The sequence below is a fragment of the Palaemon carinicauda genome, chromosome 17 (assembly GCF_036898095.1).
Source record: "Palaemon carinicauda isolate YSFRI2023 chromosome 17, ASM3689809v2, whole genome shotgun sequence".
Taxonomy (NCBI): Eukaryota; Metazoa; Arthropoda; class Malacostraca; order Decapoda; family Palaemonidae; genus Palaemon; species Palaemon carinicauda.
The window spans coordinates 137,816,290-137,829,231 of record NC_090741.1 but is presented as its reverse complement, the minus strand read 5'-3'; positions in this window follow the sequence as shown (position 1 = coordinate 137,829,231).

Sequence of the window (12,942 nt, the reverse complement as noted above, 5' to 3'; positions counted from 1 at the left end):
TCACTGCTCAATACTGAAATGAATAAGAAAATTGTACTTAGCTTGATGTGGTTTTGTGTGATGTCGTCATATCCCCTCTCTCTCTTGATGTTTGGGTGGTTGTTTTCGGTCCGATTTCCTCTCTCTCTCTTGATGTTTGGGTGAATGTATTCGGTCTGATTTCCGTTGAATGTAGTGCTTCCTGGATATGTTTTGTAAGCGTTGAACGTCAGTTCTTGGGTGTCCTAGGATGTTGATTGAAGAAACAGTTCATCAGTTTGTATGTATAATATTCATTAAATGTTTTCTTCTTCGATGGACTATGATACTTAGTCAAAATTGTAGATTCATTACAGTTGATTTCTTGAAGATCTTTCTCTGGTTTTAGAGTTTTATTGTTGATTTCTTGAAGATCTTTCACTAATTCTTAGAGTTTTATTGTTGATTTCTTCAAGATCTATCTCTAATTCTAAGAGTTTTATTCGTTGATACTAGAAGATCTTTCTCTGATTCTTAGAGTTTTATCGCTACCACCATTTATTAGTGTGCTACTGTTATTAACACACATTGAGTATGTGTTGTTGGGATGTCGAGTCTTGAAGTAAAGCCAATCCAGTTAACTTTAAAATGGTTTATTCTTTAAAAACAACAGTGTTAACATCTCCATCACAGGAGTATAGCTGGTTTGGCCGGATGACCATTACAGGTGAAGTATTGATAAGAATTGGCTAAAATATCGATATCACAGATATCGTATAATTAGTTATCTCAGCATTTAAACACATAATGTAAACTCTACATTAGTCTAGAAAGACTTCTGCATCCGGTGGCGACACAACTCTTTCACACGGTATGTATTTGTGTTTATGCTTCATAAAAATGTTACATTGCTGAGACCTGCAAAACGCATCCTGTTATGATCTTGTCTGTCTACAGCAAATCTCAAGCTAGCTTCTTCTTCCACAATGACGTATTACGTCATGTGTTTTAAACATGTAATATCTGACCATTACATATATATATATATATATATACATATATATATATATATATATATATATATATATATATATATATATATATATATATATATATATATATATATATATATATATATATATATATATATGCGTATAAAAAATCACAGGAAAACGTGATGCTCAGATGCAGAAGAACCACAGGGAAAATGAAAATACGAAATATACGCTTAAGTCCTGACTAGTTTCGTGATACTTCTTCAGAGGACTGATTTATTGAGAGAGGTTTCTTTACATTTTATAGGGAAAGCAAACGTTCGAATATACATATAGAGATTTAGAGATCATCTTGACAAGAAGATAACCTCGGATCATTAAATCAATATGTCGATAATGAACTCTGTTTAAGGATACCTAGTGTTACTTAGATTGTATGAAAATCAACATTAAATGAATTCTTTTTTACCCCGCCGAGTTACAATCTGCCTCCCATTTCCTCTTCGGTGTTTAACAGTAGAATGATCCTTTCACACAAGACCCACATTTTAATGGATCCTGCTTTCACCTAACCGCTATTTTCACCAATGCCGAGTTTATCAATTCCCGTTTTTAGTAGATTCTGGTATTCAAATAAAGTTTATAATTCTATATTTTTCTTTCATGTAGTGTAGTTTATTCCAGTTTGTGTTAAAATAAGTGAAAAGTTAGAAATTTTTGCAGCTTGGATCCCAAAGCAAGCGGGTGTTGTTATTAAAATTAGATTTACCATAACACTACTTTATGATTTATTTATTCCTTATCATTATTTGTTGACAGAACCTTTATTTGTGAGAGAAACTTAAATTAGTAAATAAGTTTCGATTAACATTACTTGGTAATCATTTTTAAACAATAATGGTATCCGGACAAAAATATTTCCGAACCATCAGCTGTTATGAAATTTCCAGAACTAAAAGGGCTCCCCGGCGAGTATGTGCAAATCTGTCTGCCTTTGTCAAACAATTTGACCATATTTACAGTCCGAATTAGTGAGTTATGGAAAGAATAACGTAGGGAATAATACCAAAAATAATAACAATAATTATAATGATAATAATAATAATTTTAATATTAAAAATTATAATAACATCAACAATAATAATAAAAAGGGTAATAATAATAATTGAAAACGAGGAAAATAAGCTTATGTATGGAATAATAATAATAATAATAATAATAATAATAATAATAATAATGATAATAATAATAATAATAATAATAATAACAACAACAACATCAATGATAATAATAATAATAATAATAATAATAATAATAATAATAATAATAATAATAATAATAATAATAATAATAATAATAATAATGAAGAGTTACTTACATAATCAAAACAATGCCGTTGCCATATGTGAAAAAATAGCGTTTTTGTATATATATTGATCCATAAAAATAAACGTTCATTAAATTATTTATTTTCTTCCATTTATCACAAATTCAAGGTATGGTAAGGTTTTAGATTGAATATGGATGTAATTATAACTTGCATATCACGCAAAATTTATCAAAGTCGAGATTGTACATTGAAACACGGTTTAACAAAGGCTAACACTCCTTCGAGAGCCCCTTATTTTAGTAATATACTGAAGGTGCCTGGAATCTCTAAAACTGCAATTCGTCTTTTTGACACTCTAAGAGAAGAAGAACAGACAATTAATGAAGAATGGTGTGATATTGAGAACATATATCAATCAGTTGGTAGTGAAGTCTCGTGACGCACAGTAATAAGGATAAAGCAATTGATATCAAATGATTCTTAGGATGCTTTATAAATATACAAAGATTGAAATGATTGTTGAACGTTTTCGAGGAAGTGATGAAAATTACAAGGTAGAGCATGCAAAGTATTCCATTATTGATAGTGAGGTCAAAAAGAAAAGATAGGAATGACTGGAGAGAATATTTAGACAGTAAAGCAGATGAAGCTGACAAAGCTTGAATTCAGGAAGTGACTATGGTGTAAAATCTGCTCATAGAATTACTAAATAAATCTCGAGTAGGGATAAGAAGAGGAAGAATATACCCATAAAAAAAGAGAGATGCATCTGTTATAACAACAGAAGATGAAGAAAGACAACGTTGGATGGAACACTTTAAAGAGGTCGTAAATATAACCTTGATGTACCCATGAATGGATTCAGTGTGTTTGAAGTCGAAGCTATCCTTAAAACATACATAGAGATGGAAAGCCCCTGGATACGAATGGGGTACATCTCATCACCGCCAACTCATCGCCGCCAACTCATCGCCGCCTACTCATCCCCGGCCCAACTCATCCCTGGCCCAACTCATCCCTGGCCCAACTCATCCCTGGCCCAACTCATTCCCGGAAGTGATTAATGAAATTCAGTAAATATTATAAAACACCTTTATTCAGAATCAAGTATGACTCTTTCCTGACACTAAAGATAAATTAACACCATATAATTAAAGACAAAAAATCCATGAAACTAAAAAAAAAAAAATATTCTATGTTATGAGAAATGCCTCTTAAATATTCAATGGGAGTCCTTTCATTAAAGTTTTGGATAATTTTAAGAATGCGGGAATCAGTATCCCTGTACTTTTTAATTTGGCGGGTGGTGAACTGCCTACTATAAGTGATTCCAAATAAAAATCTCTACCTTTCTGAACTTTTTTGAATGCATTTATGAATTTCTAGAGTGTAGGATGTTCCATTCCTAATTCCATTTGTAATCTTCGGTTCGCTCCTTCTGGTTGTTAGTTTTATCTTCATGATTCAAAGTTCGAGAATACAAATTCCACATTTCCAATGGAAAGAGTGGTGCACGTCTGCTATTTCCACGTCTGTTTAACCGACCTATATAATTGTCTTCATGCCAGTTCAAGATTGGCACATGCTCTGGGGATAATTCATCAGCTAAGACATCAATATATGAATCAATATGATTTACAGGTACAAATGCAAGCGCCAGTATCATCTTTACTTGTAAAGAAAACTGGCTATTGTTATTATAGCGACAACTTAGACCCAAAGCCGCAATGTGTTTTTGCATGTTTTGGCTAAGGTGAAAGAAGCACCCTTTTAGTTCGACTTGTGGAAAATTTGCCTTGATTGCCAAAAATGCTGCAATTTCAAAATCACATACAACTGATTTTGGGTTTACTGTTGGTTGACATTCTTTTATCATATTAAATAGCCTTGAATATGTAACTTTCCGTTTGTTAGGTGATAGAGCATAAAGCACTGGAATGACACCTCTGATTTTTTGAGCCATTACAATATACACCTGAAAAAATAGCGTGGGAGCAATCTTAAACGTTCCGTCTGCATACCAAACTTCTGCTGATACCAAATGTTGCGACCAACTTCTCCTTCTAAATAGCAAAATTCTATCTTCACTGGGACCATTGTCTTTTAATAAAAAATCTTCCTTCTGGTTTGGCTGTTTCGTAGGTCGAATATTCATCAGAGATTGCGAAATGATTTAGGTCAACTGGATTTGGCAGAGAGGCACTAATCTGATTCCATTTCCGACGAATAGTTTTCTTTAGAGCCGACGAATTTGGGAGTGATCCTTGCACCGCTTGGGGAACATTACATAAAACTTCATTAATCACTACACTTGGGTTTTCCATCGTCTCTTCAGCTCTGGTTTTAATTTTTGTAGTTGTCCTTTCTACTTCTACTTTTATCGGTGAAGAGTCATGGGTGTGAGTATTCAAGACTTTAACTACGTTTCCAAATCTTGTGTGCATTCCACAACATCAAATTGCTGTTCGTTTTGCTGTATTTGTCGGAAATGAACAAATAGCCATCATGAGAAAGTTTCGCTTTGCCTCTCTGACTTAAAATTGTCTCCATTGTAATGGGTTTACTGAAAGAATGCAAAACTGAAAGTGATGTATCGAAAGGTTAATAATTACTAACGTTTTTGTTGACAAACATCTGATTTCCTACTTGGGTACTTTTGATTGTAATTAGTAATTGAGTAAATGTTGTCATGCGTTGAAAATTTAAAAATTACTAACGTTTTTGTTGACAAACTTTGATTTCATAGTTCGGTATTTTTGTTTACAAATACTAGGATTGGTAATTTAGTAATTGTTGTTTCGTTTTTATTTACACTGCCTTGCAGTGTGTGTGTGTGTGTTGGACCGGTGATGAGTTGGGCCGGGTATAAGTTGGGCTGGAGATGAGCTGGGCCGGAGATAAGTTGGGCCGGGGATAAGTTGGGGCGGAGATGAGTTGGCGGTGATGAGTTGGCTGGCGATGAGATAGCGGCGATGAGTTGTCCCATTTCGCTGGATACGATGGAATAACTGCCGAGAGGATAATGGCCTAAAATTAAGTGACTCCCAGACTACTTACTAGATTATTTCGTAGAATGTAGCATGAAGAGGCAAAATCTGATGAATGGGAGTTAGGAGTGTTTGTTGAAAATGGTAAAAAAAATGAGACCTTACTGATTGCAATAATTAGAGAGGCATCACACTTACGTCAGTTGTTATGAAAATACATAGTATGCTTATTCTAAAGAAACAGGAGAGAGGGATACGGTTAAAAGATGAGAGATAAAAAAACAGGATTTAGGAAAGGTAAAAGTTGCACTGACCAAATTTTCGTTTTGAGACATTTACAGCAATGCGTAGAATAAAGAATTCCTCTCATGATGACATTTGTGGACTATGAAAAAGTCTTTGATAGTGTGCAACGACCAATTTTGTGGTAAGGCCTTCATTATTATGGAATTCCTCTTAAATATATCAATTTCAATAAGTCTGTTCATGAACATAGCAAGTGCGAAGTTAATGTTGATGGAGTCTTATCAAATGAATTTCCAGTGAACAGCTGAGTACTCCAAGAGAATGTGTTGTCACCTATGTTGTTTATCCTCAATATGGATTTTGTAATTAGTAGAACAATCGGAGATGGTGGAAAAGGATTGGACTGGATTGGTGATAAGAATTTAGCAGACCTAGAGTATGCTGATTTGCAATGCTTGCTTACCAGAAGGCATGAAGTATCATACGAGGTTGGGCTGAAGATAAAAAGAAGGACAGAGATGATGAGTACGGATTATGCAATTGAATATGTGATATCGTTGGAAGGAAAAAGGATTAATGAGGTAGAATCATTGAAGTATTTAGGAACTATGATCTCCAATACAGGGTCTTTAGAATCAGAGTTTAGTGAAAGACTGGAAAAACCAAATCAGACAATGGCTAGCTTAAGTAAAATTTAAAAAAAAAATTGGTTGAAATTACATATAAAAATCAGACTAAACATCAGTTTAGTGAGATAAGTGCATGAGTCATGGTATGACAATGAAACAATTTCCAATAGATTTGGTAGACTTGAGAATAAATCCCTCATAAGTATATTGGGAGTTTAAGAGCACGACAGGATTAGAAATGAAACTCTAAGAGAGATTACTCGAGTGCCATATGTGGATGAGATTGTGATGAGGGGTTGATGGATATAGTTTGGGCATGGTCTTCGTGCTCCCCAAGAGAGACTAGATAAAAAAACATTCAGCTGGGTTTTACAAGGCAATAGAGGATTTCGAAGAGCCACACCTACATGGCTGAAGACTATGAAGCGTAAAGTATGAGATGATGAATGTAGAAGTATTGAATTGAAAGCTAAAGATAGAGACGACTGATGAAATCTAACCGAAGCCATTTGTGTCAATAGGCGTAGGAAGAGATGATGATGATGATGATGATGATGATGACCGTATGAGAAAACTGGTACCACTTGAGACAAAATTTTTAAAAGCAGAAGAAAAACATACATTTTCTGATAATACCTATTTACTATTAGTAAAATATGATACTTAACAAGCCTAACACAATACTAGACCACCCACCAATTTTCTCCTTCCATCCAGGTTTAAGACTTGGGCGAAGGTTCTATTTCCTTTACGAATCTTTCACGTATTCTGTAAATCAGTTTCAATTGGATATATATATATATATATATATATATATATATATATATATATATATATATATATATATATATATATATATATATATATATATATATATATATATATATATACTTGTTTGACGTCACGTCCGCCCTCATTCCGTTCATGGTAGCTCCCTAAGCCGTTTGTTTGTTCCCAGTGATCAGATATTTTCTTTTGCATCATTCAACCATGTCTCAACCTTCTGCTTCACCTTCTTCTGGAAAGTTGAGTACCAGGTTCTTGTATTGTTTAAATAAGCTCTGGCCGTAGAGTAACGATTTTTTACGCTAAAATCTTGTGTTTTGTGGCCGAGCTGTGCCTGGCCAGGAGGCGCCATTTTACGTCGGTGCTGTTCGCATTGCATGCGTTATTTAGCTAGCCAGAACAGCCTTCCCCGGCCTTATAACTAAGTAATATCTTTAGTTATTTAGTCTTCATTATTAGGAATAAGTTATATTATGCCGATGGTAGTCTTCTGCACTCTTAATTAGCCGACCCCATACTAGCCTTTCAGCCTAGCATAGGCCGCAGCCTAGTGTTCATGTTTACTTCTGCATGATATAATAGTGTTCCTAGTGTTATATTGATGAAGGTATAGGCAATTTTAAACATAGAAGACTCAGTGTTGCACATATTTTCGCCTTCGAGGGACCATACAAGGGACTGTGCCTGGTCCATCCAGGTCACACCTAACCCAACGTTGGGACCCTTGTATGCTTTCTTATCTCCCCTATTACAATAGGGTAACCTCCCTCTGGGTAGCCTTGTTATTCCTAGCCCCTTACCCAAAAAATTTCGTGTAGGTTAGGCTAGGTAGTTCTTCCCTCTTCCTTTCCATAGTGTATGGGGGGATTTCAGACAGAACCCCAGAGTACCTATCGTTTATCCCAGTCCATCCATAGGGAACGCCTTTCCCTTGGGGTATCGACTGAGACTGAAGGTGGAGGGGCCTAGCCCTTCCCCCTAGACTGCTCTTGGTTGGGACATGTCCCTTCCTCCTGTGGCCTAGCGATACGCTTCCCCAGCCTTACCTAATCTAGGAGGAGATCTCCTTGTTTAGGTTAGGCCTTGGGAGTTTCTGTTTTATTATAGTTTAGGACAGTACACCAGTTCTGTTCCTACTCTGAGCTAACCTATCCTAGGGTTGGAGAGCGCTTCTCTCCTGCCTGGGAAGTATAGAAAACAGATTCCCCCACCCTTTGGGAGCTTTAGGGTCACGATCCCTTCTACTCCCTCACACCCCCCCTTAACCCCACTCTATCTCTTTGTGTCGGCTTACCTTCACACCCCTGTCCGCTGTCCTACAATTCCCCCTCAGGGAGAATTGTAGGTTAAGCTCTACTCTCCTGCCAGGATGGCCGCTCTACTACACTTCCCCCTCATAGTTGAACTATGAGGTAGTGTTAGCGGCCGCCCTGCCGGCAGAAGATCACCCTCCACCCCCTGTTTAGAGTGTTCTCTGATCCTCCGTTTGATTACCATAGGCACCCAGCCGTCTGCCGTCTCCCTGCCGTCGGATGATAGGTTGTCCATCCCCCCTATCATGAGTACACTCCTTCCAGAGGGAAGCCGGTTGGGTATCGGACATTACCCTTCCTCCTTCCCTCCTTATCTTTCTCTCTTCTATCATGGTGCTGGTCCACTGGCGCCTCTGCCTCCCGGCGACCGCCGCCGGCACGCCAGGTGACTCCCTACTTCATAGGACGTTCCTATCTGAGGATTACTTAAGGCAACAACCTGCCGGCTGCCAGGGGCCGCCGCCCCTTGCCGCCACTAGCCACCAGCACCCCAGGTGACCTTCCTACTTCATAGGATTTCCTGTCTGAGGACCAACTATGGCGTCAGCCTCCCGGCTGCTCGGGGCCGCCGCCCCTTGCCGCCGCTGCCGGGGGCCGCCGCCCCTTGCCGCTGCTGCCGGGGACCACCGCTCCTTGCCGCCGCTGCCGGGGGCCGCCGCCCCTTGCCGCTGCTGCCGGGGGCCGCCGCCCCTTGCCTCCGCTGCCGGCGGCTTCTCAGACATCTTCCATTTTATGTACCCAGCTAGGTTCACCAACGCCGACAGCCTGCCGGAGACCTGCTGCCGTGCCGGCGGTCGCCCCTATAGGTGTTTCCTACCTCTCTGCTGCTCAGTGTGTGGCCTTGATGGATTCACCCCGCCAGACCAGGCCTCGGGCTTGCCGGCGACGCTCCGCGGCTTCCAGGGACAAGCACCCCTTCCCCCCGGCTGCCGGCCTCGTGCCGGCAGTCGACCTATACATCCATATAGCCAGACTGATCTTTTTTGCTGTTTCATACCCTGAAGACAGTGTCTGAGCTGTATGATTGTACAATACAATGTTTCCACCATACTCTGTGCTTCTCAGTGCAGTCTCTTACCGGGACCTTCCCAAATATTGAGGGGTTTATCCTATTTCCCCTCTTTTATCTAGGTTCTGAATGATTTCAAACCTTCTCTACTCTGTAGACAATTCCTTTATAAGGAAGCCTAGTCTGGCTCCCCCATAGGGATACCATTCCCTCTCCTAGAACCTCAGATCCTAAGGAAATGCCGGCAAAAAAGGTCGCGGTACCTGGCTGGACGGGATTCACAAGTATGTGTCTTCCTACTTCTTTTCTAGCTCACCTATCCGGAGCTCACATAACCCAAATTCTAAGTTTAAGAATTAGATTAAGGAATCTTAAGTTAAGAGTAATGTAAGGTATGATTCTGTTTCCCATGTACTCATGTTCTCTTTCTTATACAGGAGGAGTACCTGAAGTGTGAGAGCCCCATCTGCTCAGTTCGCCGCCTGGACTTTTACGGGCATGGAGCGTGTCGGACCCACGCCCCCTGTACTGCAAAGAAGGACAACCAAAAGTATTGGGATCCAGTGTCCTGCTCAATCTGCAAAGGCCTCCTCAACGAGGGGTTCGACAACCCCCCCCCCCCCGTCCTTAGAAGCCAGGAACAACTCAAAAATGCCGGCTCTGAGCAAGAAGCACCCGTCCTTTCTTGCTCCCCCTTCCGCATCCTTCCCCTTCGTAGAAAAGGCCTTCCATGCGGTCATGAAGGTGGTGGAGGAAGGAAAACCCTGTCCTACCCTGGAGGAGTGTAGGCCTCTCTCCCTCGCCCTTCCCCCGACGACAAGTTCTGGAAAGATATCCAGTTTACCTTCACGGTTGGGAAGCTGGAACCTGACGTGGCTGGACGTCAGTTCAACAAGGACCTCCCGAAGCTGAATGACCACCTTCTTTGTCGGGAGCAAGAGACCAAGGAGAGACTAGCTGCCTCCCTGTCTCACCAGATTCAGATCGAGGTCATGGCCGGGGACGTTAGAGTCCCAGACCTCTATATGGTTCTTGCCAAAACCCACCCAGTGACCATGATGAAGGATCTGTATAGCTTCATCACGGCCAGAAGAACCTGCAGAGAGTTCGTGTTTGCCAACGCGGCAGTAAAACACGAACCCCGGAAACTAATCTCCTCCAACATCTTGGGTAAGCATCTCTTTCCCTCTTCTCTGGTGAAAGAGATCATCGACAAAGCCGCCTCTGAGAATCGGAACCTTCTCAACAAGTGGGGCATGTCACGCAAGAGGAAATCCTCTCAGGAAGAAGGCCCTCAGCCTAAGAGGAAATCCTCCAAACCAAGACCCCAGCAGCATCAACCAAAACGCCAGTTTCCGGCTTCCGCTACTCCCCAAGAGGTCGCTCAGCCGCAACAGACCTTTCAGTTGGTCCCCCAACCGGTGGTGTCACAATCACCGATCTTTACCCCCTGCCTATGAACGTCAGTCCTCTACCTTTCATCCCAGAGGTAGAGGCTCAGGCAGAGACTCCTCGTGCCGCCCCTCCAGGGGCAGAGGAGGAAGGGGAGCTAGCGGCCGAGGTGGCAAGCCCTCGGAAACCAGAAGCAATGAAGTGCTTCCGGTGGGAGGAAGACTCCGCCACTTTCAGGATCGCTGGACCTTCGATCCTTGGGCACACAGAATCATCAAGAAGGGACTGGGTTGGAGCTGGACACAACCACTCCCAACCTTCACCAATTCTTCCAGCCATCAACCCCCCTCTTGGAAGAATATGTCCTAGAACTCTTGAACAAGAAGATGATCAAGAGGGTAAAGTCCACCAGGTTCCAGGGAAGACTGATTTGTGTTCACAAGAAGGACTCAGACAAACTCAGAGAAATTCTGGACTTGTCACCCCTCAACAAGTTCATTGCGAACAACAAATTTAAGATGCTGACTCTTCAACAAATAAGAGCCCTACTGCCTCACAAGGCCTACACGGTCTCAATAGACCTGGCGGATGCCTACTGGCACATCCCAATGAACCACCACGCTTCCTCCTACCTAGGATTCTGGCTCCATCGAAGAAGCTACGCCTTCAGAGCCATGCCCTTCGGGTTCAACGTGGCTCCGAGAATCTTCACCAAGCTAGCAGACACGATCGTCCACCAGCTACGCCTTCAGGGCGTCCAAGTGATGGCCTACCTCGACGACTGGCTGGTCTGGTCGACTTCACCAGAAAAGTGTTTGAAAGCTTGCAGCAAAGTAACCCAGTTCCTGGAACATCTGGGTTTCAAAATAAACACCAAGAAGTCTCGCCTCGCTCCAGCTCAGAAGTTCCAATGGTTAGGAATCCATTGGGATCTTCAGTCACACTGCCTTTCCATTCCACTAAAGAAAAGGAAAGAAATAGCAGAGTCTGTCAGAAGACTTCTCAAATCCAAACGGATCTCAAGACTACAGCAAGAGCAAGTTCTCGGCTCACTACAGTTCGCCTCAGTGACAAACCCAGTGCTACGAGCACAGCTACAGGATGCATCAGGAGTCTGGAGACGAAACGCATCCGTCGCTCGAAGAGACCTCAAGAGACCTCTACCAAACAGGCTTTGCTCCCTGCTAAGTCTGTGGTCAAAAGCAAGGACCTTGAAAAGATCCATCCCTCTCTAACTTCCACCTCCTTCGCTGAACATCCACACGGACGCTTCTCTGGAGGGTTGGGGGGGCCACTCCCATCAACGACAAGTTCAAGGAACATGGTCTCCCCTATTCAAGACGTTTCAAATCAACATCTTGAAGGCCTTGGAGGTTCTTCTCACCCTGAAGAAATTATCCCCGCGTCCATCGATACACATCCGTCTAACTCTGGACAGCTCGGTAGCTGTCAGAAGTCTCAACCGTCAGGGCTCGAGATCGCCCCACCTAAATCAGGTGCTATTACCCATCTTCCGCCTAACGGACAGGAAGAAGTGGCACTTGTCTGCAGTTCACCTACAAGGATTCCGCAACTTGACGGCGGACACTCTATCGAGGACAAACCCCATAGAGTCGGAATGGTCCCTAGACGCAAGATCATTCTCCTTCATCTCTCGTCAATTCCCGGAACTACAGATCGACCTCTACACGACGAGCGACAACAAGCAACTTCCTCGATATGTGGCCCCTTACAAGGACCCCAAAGCGGAAGCAGTGGACGCCATATCCCTGGACTGAAACAGATGGTCCAAGATTTACCTGTTCCGTCCACACAACCTTCTGCTGAAAGTCCTCTCCAAACTGAGAACCTTCAAAGGGACAGCAGCCCTAGTGGCTCCCAAGTGGCCCCGGAGCAATTGGTTCTCCCTAGTCGTGGAGCTACAGCCCAAGCTGATCCCTCTGACGGGCCCAGTTCTCTCCCAACAGGTGCAGAAGTCGACTGTCTTCGGTTCATCAAAGAAAGTCAAGGATCTTCATCTCATGATTTTCTCTCCCTAGCCGTGGAGAAAAGGTTTGGGATCTCGCAGAAAAGTTTAGACTTACTAGAGGAATACAAAACAAAGTCTACCAGAAGGCAATATGAATTATCCTGGAAGAAGTGGGTATCCTTCGTCAAGGCAAACAATCCTACAGAAATCTCCATAGATTTTTGCATGTCCTTTATTCACCTTCATGGACAAGGCTTAGCAGGCAATACGATTTCCACTTGCAAATCGGCCTTGACCAGACCACTTCTATACGCCTTCCAAATAGATT